Source organism: Pongo abelii, chromosome 12 (assembly GCF_028885655.2).
Source record: "Pongo abelii isolate AG06213 chromosome 12, NHGRI_mPonAbe1-v2.0_pri, whole genome shotgun sequence".
NCBI lineage: Eukaryota > Metazoa > Chordata > Mammalia > Primates > Hominidae > Pongo > Pongo abelii.
The window spans coordinates 41,238,159-41,256,183 of record NC_071997.2 but is presented as its reverse complement, the minus strand read 5'-3'; the positions used below and the strand labels follow the sequence as shown (position 1 = coordinate 41,256,183).

The 18,025-nt window shown below is 47.6% G+C and overlaps 1 long non-coding RNA gene and 1 pseudogene across 9 annotated transcripts in view; both read left to right on the top strand.

Moving 5' to 3' along the window:
- The window catches only part of LOC103889758 (uncharacterized), a 268,260-nt gene that overhangs the window by 192,263 nt on the left and 57,972 nt on the right, over positions 1–18,025 (top strand). The window contains exon 5 of one of the 9 annotated variants that reach the window (XR_010136257.1): positions 12,187–17,960. The exons of the other annotated variants lie outside the window; for them this stretch is intronic. This is a non-coding gene — a long non-coding RNA (uncharacterized LOC103889758). Of the gene's footprint in view, positions 1–12,186; positions 17,961–18,025 lie in introns of those variants that run through there. 9 annotated transcript variants of the gene reach the window in all.
- LOC134759690 (small ribosomal subunit protein uS11-like) lies at positions 8,848–9,368 on the top strand (annotated as a pseudogene).

Here is an 18,025-nt window from a genome sequence, read left to right as displayed (position 1 = left end):
TCTGTGGCCAGGAAACTTTTAATGAGATCTGGAAAAAGTGTTACTTGCACATTAAATCCATTATTTTATGAATATTATTGCTTAAGACAAGCTGAAGTTTAAAAATGAGTGATTTCAAGTAGATCGGAAGAAAAATATCAAGTAAATGGGGTGCATGGTGACACATGAGTTGCTGAAATTTGGGAAACACTGGATTGGAAGAAACAGCACTGATTCAGGGTCTGTCTGTAATCCTGGGTCCAAATTCTGCTTTCCCTACTGGCACTGGGACACACAGGCATTGTTGAAGTGCTGGACCCCAGATTTCTCTTCTGTAAAATGGAATCACAGGGTCTAAATTGGAGGCTTTCTCTGAAGGATGAGAACAAAGTTAGAATGAGAATGTTCTTAGCGTGGTGCCTGGCATGAGCAGATTCTCAGCAGATGGGCCCTCCTGTAATCCACTGAGGGCTCTCCTGTAGTGCCAGCAGGGATCCTAGTCATCGTCCCCACCACTCCTGTCTGCCTTCACCCAGAACCTTGTCTGGATCCTGGGAGGAAGCAAACATCTCCTGGTGGGAATGTGAGGCCCTGCCAGGTTGTAGGAGCAACCGGAAAAGGGCAGGTGGCCCTGCCCACTATGTGGGCACCTCATGATAAATGATGGCTCTCATTAGCCCTAACTCCTCGGGCACCTGCCTACCTGGCACCATTATGCTGGGTCTACCCTCTCACTCTGGGAGCTTCATGATAAACCCATCTTGGCTTACCCTGGACGCCTGTCAGCTCCTGGCAGGGTGCAGGCCAGAGGGATGCCTTTTGCATCATGAGATTGTGCAACTTGGGAGGCTGAGGTGGGAGGCTTTGTTGAGGCCAGGAGTGTTCTGGCAAGTTCTGGCAAGTTCACAGAAAGTTCTGGCAAGTAGGCAGGCCAGCCTCTTGCTTAGACAGTGCTAAAAGGATTCTTTTTCACCATCTGCCAGTAAGGAAAGTGGCCATCTTGTTCAGAGGATGGAGTGCAGCATCCACATACCTACCAGCATGAACTTGGTGAGTGGAGGCTACCTGCATCCCAGAGCCACAGGGTCCCTGGAGCTATTGGCTTCTTGCCTGGATGCTTCCAGGATTCTCAGTTTCTGGAAGCTCTGGTTGCAGTGTGCCCTGGTTCTGTGGCACCCAGCAGGTCTGCAAGGGCAGCCAGTGGGTGTGAGTCTTGGAGAGTGAACATCCCTATGAGAACTGACTCGTGACCCTGAGTTTATCACCAAAGGGCCTCTGCAGAGATAGGTCCTCAAATCAAGAGCCATGCAAACCTGTAGAGAGAGAGGCTCTGGGGGTAGACTGGGAGGAGTGGAGGATGGTCAACTGTCCCCATGTACTTCACGAGGATTCTCCACGTCTCATGGCCCCTGGCATGGGGAGTGCAAGATAACAAAAAAAAGAGAAGGCAGTGAGCAGGACCCACTCTTCCTGCAGTTTCTGCACACTCTTCCTACAGCCCCAGCTGGGCCACCTGCACCAGTCTCTCTGCATCTGGGGTTGGGGTAGGTGGGTTCTGGCTGGTTTATGGAGAGCCTGCTCCTCCATGAGGTCCATATCTGTTATTTTTCCATGGCATCAGCATAAGAGGTTTCTGGTTTTATGTATGCATTTTCTGGCTCTGGCTCCTGGTCTGCATTTGTATGCACAAGAAGGCATAAGAGAGTTAGAGCAGTGGGTTTCCAGAGACATGTGCCTGGCAGCATTCGGGAAAATAACATTATAGCCTAGGAATCCCATCACACATATGTGCACACATGCCCACACACAGGATCATGGTATGTTGGTGGTGGTGCAGTTCATGCCCATGAAGGAAATTGAAAACACTTGTTGGAGAGAAAACCCATTCGCTGGCATACTGTTCCCATCACGGGAGAGGCAGAGCCTATGATTGGTGCCTCACTGAATCACAGAAAGTGTTTTATTTTATCCCCACATCATGATGGAGGGCCACAGCTGCTGGCTATGTCTATTTCTTATGCACAATATAGACCACAAGAGAGAATAAAACAACCTCAAAACTACAGTGTGGAAAAAACCTGCTAGCTAGAAAGGGGGAGAAGGTATCTCCAGGAGCCAAGAAAATCTCTTCAAGGAAAAATTAAAAAAGTAACCCACTTTACTTTTTCCCCAAACTGACAAATTTGACTTGTCAGATGTAAGTTCAACTTGTGGACAATCCACTCAAGACTGATAATCGCCATAGTAACTGCTGTGTCACATGATCACACAGAAGCCTAGAGACGGGAAGAGCGGCTTTCCAGGCCACTTTTCTTCTGGTAAATTCTGTGATGTCAGCCTAATTAGCAGGAGTGGAATCAGGACCTTGGTTGAAGTAATTGGCAGCCATTCTTTAAAAAGAACAAAGGTATTTTAGCACCTTCTCTTCCTATTTATGGGGGCCTGTGCCAGGACCAAGAGGGCTCTGGTGCGGGGTCTTCCTCACCCTTCTTCCTAATTGGCCAAGCTCCAAGCAGTGCCTCTAAGTGTGGTTCTTTGTAGAGCCATGTCTGGAGAAAAACTCGAATTTATCTCCTGAAGTTTTCAAAATATCAGAAACTGGTGAGAGAGGGGGCCAGGAATACATTTCAGGGCTATCCCAATTTTTTTAAATTAGTATTGTAAATTTCAACTTCTTTCATTTCCAACTGCTTCTCCCTGCAAAATAAGGGTATCATGTCTTTAAAGCTCTCCGTCCATAACATTTTGTTCTTATACTAGAAAATGCCATTCCCTTCCCAAGGCACATCTCTTTTAGTTGGGTTTAATTTGAGATGCCTCTTCCCTGCTAAAAACATTGGTGACTTGCCCCAGCAAGGAGGTGACAGGGCCACTTGTCCATGTTGGCCCCCTCCAGTGGGACTGAGTGGCCACCACCCCAGTGGCTGCCTTTCACAGGAAGAGAACTGCCTTCTTCACCGCCGGGCATCGGACTGTGGAAATCTGTGCCCAGACAGCTCAGGTGGCAGCTTATCCAAGTCCCCAGCACTCTGCTTTGTCTGCCCCAGGACAATTGCCCCATTGTCTTCAGGCTAATGAAGTTTCTGGTCAAAACACAATGATTTCAAACATCTCTTGAGCCTCTCTGCCCTCCATTTGGAAAAGATGAGTACATCAATCCCTTCAAACCTGCCTCCTCCAAGTGCATTCTGCAGAGTTAGTGTGTGGGGGTGCATTTTAATCAACCACGTTGGTCAGTGCTACCTACCTGGAGTGACCCCAACCCCCAACTAAACTGTGAGCTGTGGAAATGAGCAAAAGCCAGCCAAATGAGGAGCAAAGGCTATTTATTCAGAGCTTGTGCTAGTGAGGGAGGCAGCCACCATCCCTTGTGTTTTGGCAGAAACTCAGAGGCAGGTAGGGGAGTGGGAAAGCCTCAAAGACGAAAGAAAGGAAGGCTTCAGGTGTGCCCTGAGTGGAGGGTGTTGGCCTGGGGAAAATGAAGGTGGCTACAAGAAATGGGACCCCCGTGTGATTGGTTAGGGAGCATGTTTGGCTTTCTTCCATTGGTCCTAAGTTGGGAGTGGGGACAAAAACCTAGGGAATCAGGCCGGGCATTGTGGCTCGCGCCTGTAATCCCAGCACTTTGGGAGGCTGAAGTGGGCAGATCACTTGAGGTCAGGAGTTTGAGACCAGCCTGGCCAACATGGTGAAACCCTGTCTCTACTAAATACACAAAAAATTAGCTGGGCATGGTGGTGTGCATCTGTAATCCCAGCTACTCAGGAGACTGAGGTGGCAGAATCGCTTGAACCTGGGAGGCAGAGGTTGCAGTGAGCTGAGATCGCGCCACTGCACTCCAGCCTGGGGGACAGAGCAAGACTCCATCTCAAAACAAAAACAAAACAAAACAAAAAAACCTAGGGAATCAATCAGTTATTAATCGAGTCCTAGAATTTGGGGGCTGATTGCTATAGGCGCTGTTGTTTGGCTTCTGGGCTGATTGCTACAGATTGTGGGTCAGAGTCCTGTCTTTCTATATGGTCTTGACATTGTCTGTATATTGACTCTCTCAGTGCGTACAGGCTGTCTTCTCCCCAGCCTGCTTAAAATTAATAAGAGTTTGAACAGACGAGTGTGTGGGGGGCACATCATCATTAGTACAAATAGCCACAGATGGAAGTTCTGCATGCCTTTGAGAGAACTGAGTTTGAGAGGCTCTACCTCAACAGCTTCCTCGGCCCAGCTGAAGTCTCTCTCCCTGAAGGCCCGTGCACCTTTCTCAGCCATTGCTGGGAATTCAGGATTGTGTGTTGGAGGCCAACACTGAGTACCATGAGTAGAAACCATGAACTGGGGCAAGTCCTCCTGGTACACACACACCCAGCTACTTTTTCCTTCCTCTTCTGCCCTATCCCAGGGAACCCTCTTTGCACCATCCCACCCACTGGCCAAACTTCAGGGTCTTGTCTTCATACTCACTGCTTTTTTCTAAGGGAAAAGTTATTGAGAAGGCAGTCAAGGTTCATTTATTTTTAACCAGGAGACAGTGACCCCAAACAAGAACTGAGTCCCTAGTTATGGAATGTCAGACACCTTGCAGCAGGTGGTGGTTCTGAAACACCCGGATCCAGATGGCAGCCAACTCCACCCACATGTCAGGCAGGCGACAGCATTTCCAGACATATTCCTTGTTTAGATGAGGAGATTCTGCCCCCAGTAACATTCCTTCAAGCAGCAAAATGATGCTAGATCTTTCCAGAGGTCACAGACTGAAGGCTTGGGGGCTACAGTCTGGAATGTGTTTTGCTTGGCACACATGCATTTTAAGTTGTTTAATGACCTATCAAGATTTAAAGATCAGGAGCTGACCTTTCATATTAAAAAGAAAATCTATATTTTCCAACTTGTCTTGGAAAATGGGATGCTCTGGCAACACTTGGCCATCTTCCCACCTGCAGATGCTCAGCAGAATGGCAGCTGCCCTGTAGAGAGGAAGCACCTGTTCCCTTCCTTGCCACTCTCCCTGGCTGGCCTGCAGTTTTCTCCTGTGTGTCACAGTTATGGACTGACTGCTTGTGTCCTGCCAAATTCATATGTTGAAATCCTAACCCCCAAGGTGATCATATTAGGAGATGAGGCCTTTGGGAAGTGATGAGGTCATGAGGGTGGAGCCCTCATGAATGGGATTAGCGCCCTTATGAAAGAGACCCCAGAGAGCTCTCTCACTCTCTTTCCACCATGCAAGAAAATGAGATGTTGAAGTCTTCAACCTGGAAGAGGTTTGAATCCGGCCATGCTGGGACCTGATCTTGGACTTTGAGAACTGTGAGAAGTAATTTTCAGTTGTTTACAAGTCATCCCATCAATGGTATTCCACTATGGCAGTCCAAACTGACTAGGCCACTCACCTTCTTGGCCCAGTGGGCATTTGATCCAGATTATCTCATTACTGTCTGAGGAAAGCCCCACTGTCTCTTCTCCCAGAAGTTTTTGTTTCTGGTGGCTTCATGGGGGATTCCAGGCACAGTAGGGCCAAGCGATGGGTATAGAGCAACCCTACACCTTTGACTTGGCCTCCTGTGGACTTAGATGGATGGGTGTGTTTCCTAGGAGCCCTCTTTCCTGTCCTCACCCCTTTTCCCATGAGAAATGCCTCCTCTTGCCTCAGAAACAAAGGAAGGGGTCAGTGTCTGCCAATGTCTGCTCAGCCCAGAGTGAACGTCTGAGAGATTCAGTGTGAATGTGCTGGTTGCCTGCTACAGATCAGGCTTGGCAGGTGGTGGTAGGTGGTTAAGGTTCCAGTTTCAGCATCAAGTATGAGTTGTTACTTCTCAGGGTCTCAGTTTTCTCATCTGTAAAATGGGAAGATTCCTAGCTCTCAAATTTATAAGGCTCCACTGGCCATGTGTGAAATGTGGCAATTAGGGAATACTGTTGGCTGTTAACTATATCCACCAGGACAGGCTGGTTATGCTCTGGTAAAAAATAAACCCAAACTTAATGTCTGCACCCAGCACACATTTGTCTCTTGTGCATGCTGTATGGCCGTCTTGACTCAGCAGGGCTCTATTCTCTGTCACCTTTACTTAGGAGTGTTGGATGGAAGAATCCCCCACAGTAGTGCTGTCAGTCTCTATGGCAGGGGAAAGGGGACATGGTGTATCAAGCCTTGGGCTTGAAGGTCTATTCCTAGAAGAGACGTCATTACCGCAACTCACATTTCATTGGCCAAAGTGAGTCACAAGCCAAGTTTAACTTCAAGGAGTGTGCCCCCAAGCCTCTGATTCTAAGTGCCACTGTCTTAACGCATTTGAGCTCCTGTAACAAAACGCCATAAGCTGGGTGACTTATAAACAAGAGAAATTATTTCTCCCAGGTCTGGAGGCTGGAAAGTCCAAGACCAAGGCACTGGCAGACTTGGTGTCTAATGAGAACTTATTTCCTGGTTTATAGATGGTGCCTTCTTGCTGTATCATTACACGGTGGAAGGGGCAGACAAACTCTCTGGGGCCTCTTTTATAAGGGCACTGATCCCATTAATGACAGCATTGCCTTTATGATCTAATCACCTTCCAGAGCCCCCACCTCCTAATGCCCTCACTGGGGGCTAGGTTTCTCCATATGAATTCTGGGGGGACACAAACATTCAGACTATGGCAGTGCTCTCTTCCCTCACAGCGTGGCTGGCTCTCCAACTACAACACCATGCTCCATGGCTCACTTCCAAGGAGGCTTTCTGGAGACGTTTGTCCTAAGAGACAGAAGAATGCATCCTGCCTCAAGTTTTAGTTCCATAGGTTCACCCTACAGTGAGGTAGTAGTTACACATTCTGAATGAAAAGACCCAGAAGCCCAATACATCCTGTGCTGCAGCATATAAAGTATCTTCTTCAGACCTGGTCCAAGACTGCTCTGGGATTTTTGAGTCAGAAGAGAGCCAGAGCCTATTCAGTATATGCTGTTTGACTCTGATCCCAGCAGCCACCGCCGTGTTAACAGGATGAGCAGGGCTTCCTTCAACTCACGGTTCCCGTGAAATTAAAAAGAATTCTCATCTTGACTTAGGATTGTTGAACACTATTGATACTTCTTCCAAGGTCTCACAAGAGTTTGCCCCCTCTCATTGCCATGTGAAGACCTCTGTGGGGGAACAATGCATGGGTTCTTGGGGTATTATAGGGGACTACAGAGAAGTGTCACCTCTACCCAACAGCCTGATTCAGTCTACTCCTCAGGAGGAACACAAAGTGGTCTCTCTAGTGCCATGAAACCCCAAAAAGTGTCAACCAGTATTAAAGGCCTGCCTGATATACAACCGTTGAGTGCAACACAGTGTCCTTCTGAGGCCACTCTAAAGAAGGCCAGGAAAGGTTTGCTAAGAAGGCTATGCTGTTAACAACAGAAGAAAAAGACCCTTATCCCATTGCTCTGTGTCTGGTGGCTATAGGGACAGTATTTCATAAAAAAAGAAAGGGAAAAATAATTTTCAAAAATGATTTAAGAAATGCTGTCAAAGATAGCAAAGAACAGAGCCCTCAAAGAACAGGGCCCAGGACAGGATAAGCACTCAATAACATACAACACTGTATAGTGCTGTTGAGTGCTGGCTGTTGTTGAGTGCTAGCTATTGTTGAGTGCTTGTTGTTGAGTGCTAGCTGCTGAGTGCTAGCTGTTGTTGAGTGCTTGTTGTTGAGTGCTAGCTGTTGTTGAGTGCTTGTTGTTGAGTGCTAGCTGTTGTTGAGTGCTTGTTGTTGAGTGCTAGCTGTTGTTGAGTGATTGTTGTTGAGTGCTCGCTGTTGTTGAGTGCTAGCTGTTGTTGAGTGCTTGCTGTTGAGTACTAGCTCTTGTTGAGTGCTTGTCCTGCCTGGGCCCTGTTTTTAGCTTTTGATGTACATTTCTCCATTTAACTTCCACAATAGCCCTATTAGGCAGCTAGCATTATTATTTCTGTTTTACAGATAAAGATTGCTTTTAACTCAGAGTGGTTCTGAATCTTATAAAAAGAAAAAAATATCACCAGGAACTGAATCGGCTCCAAAATAGCCCCATCTTGGGCTAAATATGGGATGTGACAAAGCCACCATGAAGCTAGGCCGCCCTGTCCTGACAGCTTCCCACCCCTTCCCTGCCCCTCTCACCCTGCTTTCCAGGGATAATGCACCTCCCCACTTCTCCTGGGAGAGGTGGGCATCCTCTCAGTCCCATAATCTGTGGCAGGCCCTCATATGAGGACTTGACAGGATTCAGCAGAGATGCAGGCCTCTGCTCTGCTCATCTCTTTGCATATAGTAATTTAATGAGGACAAAACTGCATAGAGCTAGTAATGGCACAACCAAGTAGCAGCTTAAGCTTTGAGCTGCTAAACCATGCTGCCTCCTATTGTAATACGATTATATTATAACACAAGTTCAAGAGACCACCCACTGCTTTCTTTATTGGATCTTCCAATAAAGTGGCCATGCTAGTAGCACAATTCCCCACGGAAATAGAAAATGACTATTCTAAAATAAATCTGAGGACACACCCAGCCACAAAGTGGGAGGTGTATTATACAAATGCAACCAGGGCCTCTGGATCTGGCAGTTAGACCCACAGCAACAGCCTGTGTTTGCTCAGGGCTAAGAATGCAGGACTCAGACACCGAGAGCCTCTGAGCTGCTGCAAACTCATCAACCCTTCCCTATTAAAGGCCATTCTGACTACCTTTGGTGTTGGGTTTTCCTTGAAGAGCAGTTGAGAGCTAAGGTCGGGTGCGGAGCCAAGAGGAGGCAGGGAGAGCCAGAGATGGCAGCCGGCAACAGAACACAGAAAGAAAAGGGACTTCAAAGGCAGATCTAAGAATTCACAGGGCTTTTTGGTGCAGAGTCTGGAGATAATGCGCAGAAATGACACCTTGAAAGGGGAAGGAAAAGAAGGAAGAACAGATCATCAGCCCCGGACCTCAGCCGGCTGAAGGAGAGAATGTATTTGGCATCTACCATATCTTTGCATCCTTCAATGACACATTTGTCCATGTCACTGATCTTTCTGGCAAAAAAAAAAAAAAAAGTGCTGTGTGACTGGTGGGATGAAGGTAAAGGCTGGCCAGATGAATACCCTCCACAAGCTGCCACGCTGGCCACCCAGGATGTGGCCTAGAGGTGCAAGGAGCCAGACACCACTGCCCTACATCAAACTCCAGGCCACAGATGGAAATAGGACTGAGATCCCTGGACCTGGGGCCCGCTCAGATATGAAGATCAGGTGTATTGAGGATGTCACTCCCATCCCCTCCAAAAGCACCTGCAGGAAGGGGGGTTGCCATGATCGCCATCTGTGAACAGGACTCCTCAAAATGTTTTCTGTTAATAAATTGCCTTCATGTAAACTAAAAAAAAAAAAAAAGAGGGAGAGAATTCACACAAAATGATGCCCAGTCTTGGTCTGCATGGTGAAGGGCCCAGGACTGATGGGCGGGGGCTCATTTGCCTAACACAACACCAGGGAGAGTCCTGTCACCTGCCCTCCTGAGTCTTGAAGAAAACCCTTCACTCCAATTCCCTGTACACTGCTTCTAAAGGCAGTAAATGTGTACTGTTCTGGAATTACAGTCACATAAAATGCTAGAAGAATAACGTGATTTATTTAAATGCTTAGAGGTACCCCCTTGAAGTTTGTGTTACCTGGAAGTTGGCCTCGGGGAAACACCTCATTGACCTTCTCTCAAGGATAAATGAGATGCAGGGACAGGGAAGGGAGAAAGGTTAGTTTAACATTTTATTCACAGTCCCTGGGATTCTTTGGAGAGCACCTTAGGAATGTTCTTAACCTGAGTCCTCTTACTAAGTGTAATCACATAGTCTGCCAGGCTGGCCTTATTAAGCCTACTTTGCAGCTGAGGCAACTACAAGAGATGACCCTATCGGGCTAGTGGAGTGGAATTCACCATGTACTGCATGCAGTCATGTACTGCAGTGACCAATCCGGGTCCAATTTCTTTGATGGTATCATTGACGGGGTAGCAGGGGAGAGGCAAGTGCAAGAGGAGAAACAGGGTGAAATCCAGTGCAGGGAAGCTTGGGCTGGGGCAGGATCGGGGAGCCAGGGTATGGGGCATGGTTGGGACTGAAACCCTTGTTAACACTGGCTTTAGCAAAAGAAATGGGCACCACAATCCCAGAGGACTTCCAGAAGCTTCCTCCCTCCCCCACAGCTGGGCACAGAGACTTACCTCCCCTGCACCCTGGCCCTGTCTCCCTATTTGGCAAGACTCCCATGTCATCCGCTCCTCTTTACTTCGGGTCCCTCTTGGCACTGGAAATACTAAGTGAACCCAGCAGTCGCACAGGATTCTAGGAATTTCTCCTTTCCAACTTCCTGAACTGGTTTCCAAATTCACCTCAGAGGTACCTTAACAAATCATGTTCCAAGGCCGGGCACAGTGGCTCACGCCTGTAATCCCAGCACTTTGGGAGGTCGAGGCAGGAGGACTTCCTGAGCCCAGGAGTTCAAGACCAGCCTGGGCAACATAGTGAGACCATGTCTCTAAAAAAAATAAAAGAATTATCCTGGTGTGGTGGTGTGTGCCACTGCACTCCAGCCTCGATGAAAGTGAGAGATCTGTTTGAAAAAACTCAAGCTCCACACAATCAGGAGGTCTGCCATCCACAGACTCCAGACAGATGGTTCCATCAGCCAGGCAGGAGCGGCACGGGCAACGTCAGTAGCATGCACATCAGGTTAGCTTCTCTGAGGTCACAAAGTCGCCTGGAAGTGGGGAATCCATGAGGGCCAGGCCCTCCACAGGAGGAGGCCTTCCCTCTCCAGTCACCGGCCTCCCTGATGTGGTTCCCTCCTCTCAGCCCACATGCTCCTGCCGAGGTATCATGTCCCCCCACTCCATGTTAGAAAACCACAAAGCCCCCAAGAGACATTTCTAACAATCATCTAAATATTGAGTTTCACTTTATAAAATTTATAAAAAGTAAAGAACACTTGGAACAGCCCAGTTTTAACGCCTCCAACTTTTGTTTTCCAAAGAACAATTGGTAGACTTGGCCCCGAGGGGAGCAGAGCCTGGCTCTCAGACAAGGAGCCTCACCAGCAATTCTGTATCTTCGAGGCGGCAGAGGTTTTTGTGAGCTTGTGTCATTTCTAAACACGATGGTGTAGATGGGATCCTCTTCATTTTGCAAATGAGAAAATGGAAAAACCCAAGGGACAAAGGGCCTCTCTCAAGGTGCCATTGTGAGAAGGAGGCAGAAGGAAGAGGACCTCACCCTTGCCTTTATTCCACTGACTGCTGTTTACCACACCATGAGTGTCTTCAAGGAGCAGTCGTTCTCCCTCTGGAATGTTTACATGAGGAGCAAATGTGATGCCGTCATGTAATTCCAGTGAGGGCTGGTCATCCCCTGCAAGGCTGAAATGACCCTCTCTGTTTTAAGGCTAAGGAAGCAGCAGCTTTTCTCCCACTCCCACACAGGATGTGTGCAGCATCTTCAAGTCTCTGCTTTGCGTTTCTAGATCTGTAGTGAGCTCTCCATGTTCAGGGAGTGGATCTTCCAGTTAGGTATTTTTCTGAAGCAACTGTCATTCTTTGCTTTTTGTAGCAAGACAGGTTTTTAAAATCCTCTGAGAGAGAAAGAGGGTTGGCCAGAAAAGGCATGAAGAGTGGGAGAAGGGTGCATCGTGGACCTGTCTGAGCGTAGGAGTATGTCCCGATAATGAAGAGACTGCGGAGAAGCATCCCCTGTCCCCCTCAGTGTTCTAAATGTATGAACCCTAAAAGGTAATTGCATGGGAATAACACACTGTGAATGTTATGTGGGATTTGAAATTGTCATCTCAAGAGTGACCAGGTGGAGAGAAGAAGGGTGAACTCTTTCAGTCTAAAAGCTGTTTTAAAAGGCAGGGTTAGACTATATTTGTTTTCTGCAGTGTATTTCCTCTGCAAAAAGGGATTTTTTTTCCCTACTTTTTCTGCTGGTGGACATTTCCCTTGGGGGAGCCTGGCCAATGAAATGTCACGCAGAGACCAGTCACTCTCAGGGACGCCAGCAGAGCCGGGCAGACACATGTCCTAATTTTCCTGGGAGCAGACTGATTGAACCATAGGAGGGGCTGTCTGATGTTTATCTTGGCAGAATTCTCAAATGAGTTAGCAAATAGTGGCTGGAGATAAACTGAAACTTTGAGCAACCTCTGGACTGACTCTGATTACCCTCCACACCCTACCTGCGCAGGGAGGAGAGACCACAAAGCCAGCAGCAAACAGTAAGCTTTTCCAAGAATCAGAGAGGAAGGAGTTCCTGACACCCTGCAGCAGAAGCAACCTCAAAATTCCCCTGAAGACAGACCCATGGGAGCTGGGGTCAAGGTGGCCTTGCACTTCACCGAGGAGGTGTCATTACCAAACGTGCTGGACATTGGCTACCTACGGAAGAAAGATTAAGGACTGAAAGAAAATAGCGAAGAACATGCTTATGACATGGCGGTAGGACAGGGAAGGCCTTGAGCAAGACACAAATCACAAAAGCAAACAGAGAAAGAGTGATGTCTACCTTCAATGAAATGTGAAACTTCTGATTCAAAATCAGAAACCTCTATAAGCTGAGATAAAAGACAAGCAACAGAGTTGGAGAAGATATTTCTAACATATTTGTATGTGTGCAAATGTATATGTATGTGTGTAATGTGCTTATACATATACATATAGATAAATGCGTGCATATACACATGAATTCTGGATTGTTATCTAGGCTCTATGAAGAACTCCTATCTCTTAATAAGAAAAAAGACCAAGATCAACAACCTCATAGACAAGTGGATAAAGAAGATGACCAGCTAGTCCACAGAAAAGAAAATGCAAATGGAAGTGGGAGGGCCCAGAGGAACTCTTGCTTTATCTAAATTGTGTTGATTACGAGAGCATATGTTTATATTAATTTTATAAGTAAAAAAACAGAAAAAGCACCTGAAGATTAAACCCAAGCAATGTGATGTGTCAGTTTTGCCAACACACAAGAAGGGGCTCTCACCCTGTAAAATAGGAGCCCTTTTGTGTGAAGCTGAGCAGATGCGGAGAAGTTTCAACAGTCCTAGAGAAGAGGACGGCAGGGGACAGACAGCCAGGGGACAGGGCAGGGAGGATCTAGGAGGGCACCCGGCCAAGCGGCTCACTGCAGTTGGTGCAGGGCTCAGCTATACCCTGGGGCTGGGCGCTTAGCACAGTGGGGTCAGATGAAGGCAGGCAAGCAGTGGCAGGGACTCTCCATTTGAGTCAAAGTGACAAGCAGTGCCCCCAGTCCCTGGGAAGGATGAAATCCAAATTTAATTCCCTTCTGAACAACATTCTACAATCTATGCTTCATTTAGGTATCTGTAAACCTAAAAGAGCTGAAAAATCATTTCATTTCCCCTTCCAATGTACAATTTCTAAGACATTTGAATTATCGATGTTGAAGTTTCATTGAGAATGAGCTGAGTGTCCTGCTTTCAGACTGAAAACAAAGCCTCAGCCACAGTCTTCATCTCACCCTCTTTCTTTCTGTTTATTTTCTTTTAAAAAATTTCTCTCATTTCTTTGTTCTTTAACAAAGAGTTGTGTGCATCTTCTAAGCTCCAAGTGCTGCACTGGCTTCCAGGAGACAATGGCAACCCTGGCCCTGACCTCATGGCGTGACCGAAGGGAGGGTCTCGGCCAGGAATGTGAGGGACACCAGAAAGAGGACATTGGTGGGCAATGGGGTCTTCCTTGCGGGGGGGTTGGGGGTGTGCTGTGCTTCCCTAGCAGCACACGGCCGCTGGCAGGGGACACCCTGGGCAGACCAGTGGTCCAAATTTATACCAGCAAAAAGCAAATGCCGATGCCTTCCCAATCACGGTTCCTTCAAAGGCTTCAGGGTTTCTTGGGAAGGGAAAAGAACATTAGTTCAGCTTCTGTGATGTGCTGGGACTGTGCTAGGAAGTTTCACAGATGCTAGTTCATTTAGATTGGATATGCCTCCTGGACCAGTGTGCTGTCCGTTATGGAAAATCAAAACAGCCATTGCATTTCCATAGTGTTCACAAGGAGCCTCACTTCTGGGCTTGGGCAGGCTGAGGAGTTCCAGGGTTGAGGATCAGACTTGGTGACTGAGCAGGAACTGTCGTCCTTTTTCTCTTTTGAGATATGAAATTTGCTCCATATCTCAGAAGAGTGTGTGCCTCCATCCCATACTTGGGACAAGTGCTATTATTCTTTTTTTAAAACATCTGTAGAACATATTAAACACTCTGCTTTCATCACGGGTTAAATCATGCTGGGGCAGGAGGCTTGTGGTGTAAGAGCGGTGCACTGTGCATCCGCTAGGGCTCCCCTGTCATTCCAGTTGGTCTCCTTGCCACGCCCCAGCTCGCTGCCCCCAGGCTGTCTTGGACAGACACATTTGTTTTGTAATAGAGCACATCATGCACTATTATATGGGGATATTTTATAAAGGAGCCCACATGACACAAGGAAACCAGGAGAAAACAATCCTAGAAATCCCCAAAGCTTGGAAGCAGGGACATGCAAGCAAGGTACAGCGTGTGCTATCAAGTGGCAATGTCCTTCCAGTAGGAAAGCCGCTGTTGTCATCAGTTTAGGCAGGTTGCTGGGATTAAGCACATCTACCACTCAGAAAATAATACAAATAAGAACCATGGTCCAAATCCAACATGGGTCTCCCAAATTCTCTAAAATGTGCAAGTGTGCAGATCTTAGCATCTCTGTCCTTTCTCTCGCTTCGAGGAAGTTGAGCTCCTGGGCACTGTCTCATCAATCATGCCCAGTACCTGTGTACAGGTGCCTCCCCTGCTCTCTGGAGCATCGGGACTGGATGGATTGGGAACAGAACGGAGCTTTGATTGATCCTCTTGTCCGCACTTGTGCCTTTCAACTCCCTGTGGTGGAGGGTGTCAGTTTAGTCTCCCTGTCTTCTCCTAGGGTCCCTCCAGCTCCTGAATCAAATCCTGCTCTTCCCCTGCATATTCTGAGTGGCCTGCACACTCTGGGCTCTCTCTCCTTGACCCCTGGAACACCACCTCTTTGGTTCTTAGTAATCTGGAGCCTTCCTACCTAGTAGTAGCACTGACATCCTCTTCATCCACTGGAAGCTTCCAGATCCTGGCCCCCCAACCCATTCTCTCTCCACAGGGCTTCTGCAGAAACACAAGATGTATTGTGTGCCAAATGACTGGCCCAGAGGATGAGTGAGTGGGGGACCAACGTAGGCTAGGGGAGGGGTCAGAGGAGAAAAGTTCCAAGAGAGTGGGAACCCAAGGAAGGCTTCTCAGAGGAGCTGGGACACAGTGGGGCCTGAAGGAAGTGGACATTTAAACGAGCATAAAGACTGCAGGGATGTCCAATCTTTTGGTTTCACTGGGCCACACTGGAAGAAGTGTCTTGAGCCACACATAAAATACACTAACACTAATGTTAGCTGATGAACAACAACAAAAATAATAGCAAAAAGTCTCATAATGCTTTAAGAAAATTTACGAATTTATGTTGGGCCACATTCAAAGCTGTCCTGGGCCACATGCAGCCTGCGGGCTGTGGGTTGGACAGGCGTGAGCTAAAGCAAGTGTGTTCTGAGCCAGAGAGAAGGCCAGCCCCATGGTTCATCGTTCGTGGCATCACCAACCAATGATACTAGGAACAGTTGTTGGGTGCAGGCCCTGGGCAGGGCAGTAATAAGAAAAAGCTTAGAAAAGAAAAGGAGGAGGAGGAGGAGAGTTGCGGGTCATGGAGGGCCTTGAAAGTGAGACTGAGGGTTTGGACCTTACCTTTTGGGCATACTACCGAGCAGGAACCCCTGTCACTGTAATTTCTGATGATTCTGTCTTCCATCTTTGGGAATAACAACGACGTAGTCAACTACTCCTCTACAAAAAGAGTCGTCAGATTCTTTAACCATTTGGGGCATCTTGTTTTGGCATCCACGCTAGTTCTGTTACAGCCAAAGCTGGAGGTGTTGGGGAAGGTCGCATGCTTCAGGGGTATTTGTGTAGTGTGCATTTTACCCAGCTGAGCTCACAACTTTAATGTGTGAAGATGATCCTCCAGTTCAGTAGGACAGAGTTGGTGCCCCTGCCTGTACCATCCTAAGAGAGCTTTCTGCTTCCTGTGTCCTGCTCTGTGGGCTCCCCATGTACCCCTGTAGTTTTTGCCTAATACTTTGGAACCAACAATAATAACTTATGAAATCTTTATTTCAAACACAGCTTGAATTTCATCCATTTTCATCTTACCCAAAGGGATAGATTCTCTAGTCCTCAATCTGGATGGTCAGAACGGAGAAATCCCCTTACCTCCAAACACAGGTCTTTTATTTTGTAACCACTCTCTGTCTGGTTTTCTGTTTTGGAGTCTCCCAAGGTGATGGTGCCGCCAGATAAAAGTTGTAATGAGAGAGGCAGGGTGGGAGGGAGGGTCCGGTGACAAGGCAGGGCGGAAGGTAAGCGGAGACATTCTCCAATCAGAAGTCTAGAAGGCAGGGCACGCAGTAGGTCTGCAGAATGACTCAGAACCCGCCTATGAATGCTGTCTATTCACGGGTCCAGGCTTTTGTTAAAGTCTGGGCCTGCATTTTAAAGAGGGAGTCAGGGAACTGGCTGGACTGGTCTGACAACTAAGGAGTGGTGAACACTTCCCCCAGGCTAGTACTCAGGTGGATGAAGTCATCAATATTTTCTGGGCAGTCCTAATCTGTGATTAACTTTTATCTCTGCTGTGAAATAACAGCCTCCTTTTCAGCCTGCTAACAATAAGTTAACCTGGCTGCCCGGCTGGGGGATATTTTATGCTGGGCTCCGGCAGAGGCACACTTGAGAAGCCATGTGGGACTCCTGCCCTGGAGAGAGCCCAGAGTGGAGGGAGGGGTCTGTGTGTTGGTGGGAGTCCTCTCAGCAATGGTCCTTGTGATTCCGGTATACTCTGATGTCGTGACTTCAAATTCAGCTTACCCAAAGCAAATGTCCACTTTCTTCCGTACTCCTTTCTTGTTTAAAGCCTCACCATTGACCAGGAAGTCTTGATAGAGCCATCTAGTAATTCTTAAGTCCTACCTCATCCAACCTTGTTTTGACTCCTGCAGTGAGCATAGCTGCCCTCACCCTCCCCTCTCTATGCCCTCGCCTTTCTCAGTCCACATCAGCTCTCAGACCACCAAAGCCAGAGTTATTTTTCTAAAAGACATTTGTTCCCATTGCTCCTCTGACTAAAGTTCCTACTATGGGACATTTGCCCTTGGCACTCAAGGAGCTTGCAATCAGGCTGAGAACCTCAGGTTCTCAAACTCAAGACCATGGGGAATGTAATAGGTGAATCAGGCAGGTGAAGTCCAGGACTCTTTTTGGTCTATATTTTGTTTACTCAGTTTTGATGGAGACAAGCATGCCAGAAAATTCACGTTCCTCTTAACTCTAGCAGTAGACAAACAACAGACCAAGCAGGATGTGACCATTTATACATGGCCTCACTGCTGGGGAGGCAATACGGAGTGTTGGAGACCAGGATCAGGACTAGGGCTAGGGCAAGGCTAGGAAGGTGCCCAGGATGCATGTTTTAAGGAAGCACTCACTCTTGGGGCTTTGCAAGTACAAGGCTAGCACTGGGAGGTGAGTGCCTCCTTAAAGTTGGCTCCTTGGGCCTTGTTTGCCTAACCTAGTCTGGCCTTGGTAGGACAGTGGAGAAATGGAGCATGGACCTACCCAAAGGGATGGCTGCTGATCAGCTTCACCTAGCTGTTACTAAAGGCAACACCGTGGCCCCACTTTTGCCAAGTCTTTTCAAACATTCTGTGGGTGCTTCCGTCATAGCTCTTACCACCTGGCAAGGGAGTTGTCCCCACAGGTAACCTTCTCACGAAGTGGGGGTGTCTGAGGCCAGGGAGAGCTCTGCTCATTCCCCTGTGTGATCCCAGCAGTGAGCTTAGAGTAGGTGCCCTGTAATGTTAAGCAAAAAAAAAAAAAAAAAAAAAAAAGACTTTAGAAATAGAGTTATGGAGCCAGGATGGGTCTTGAGTTAGCCTCACTCTTTATTTCTTTATTCAAGGAATG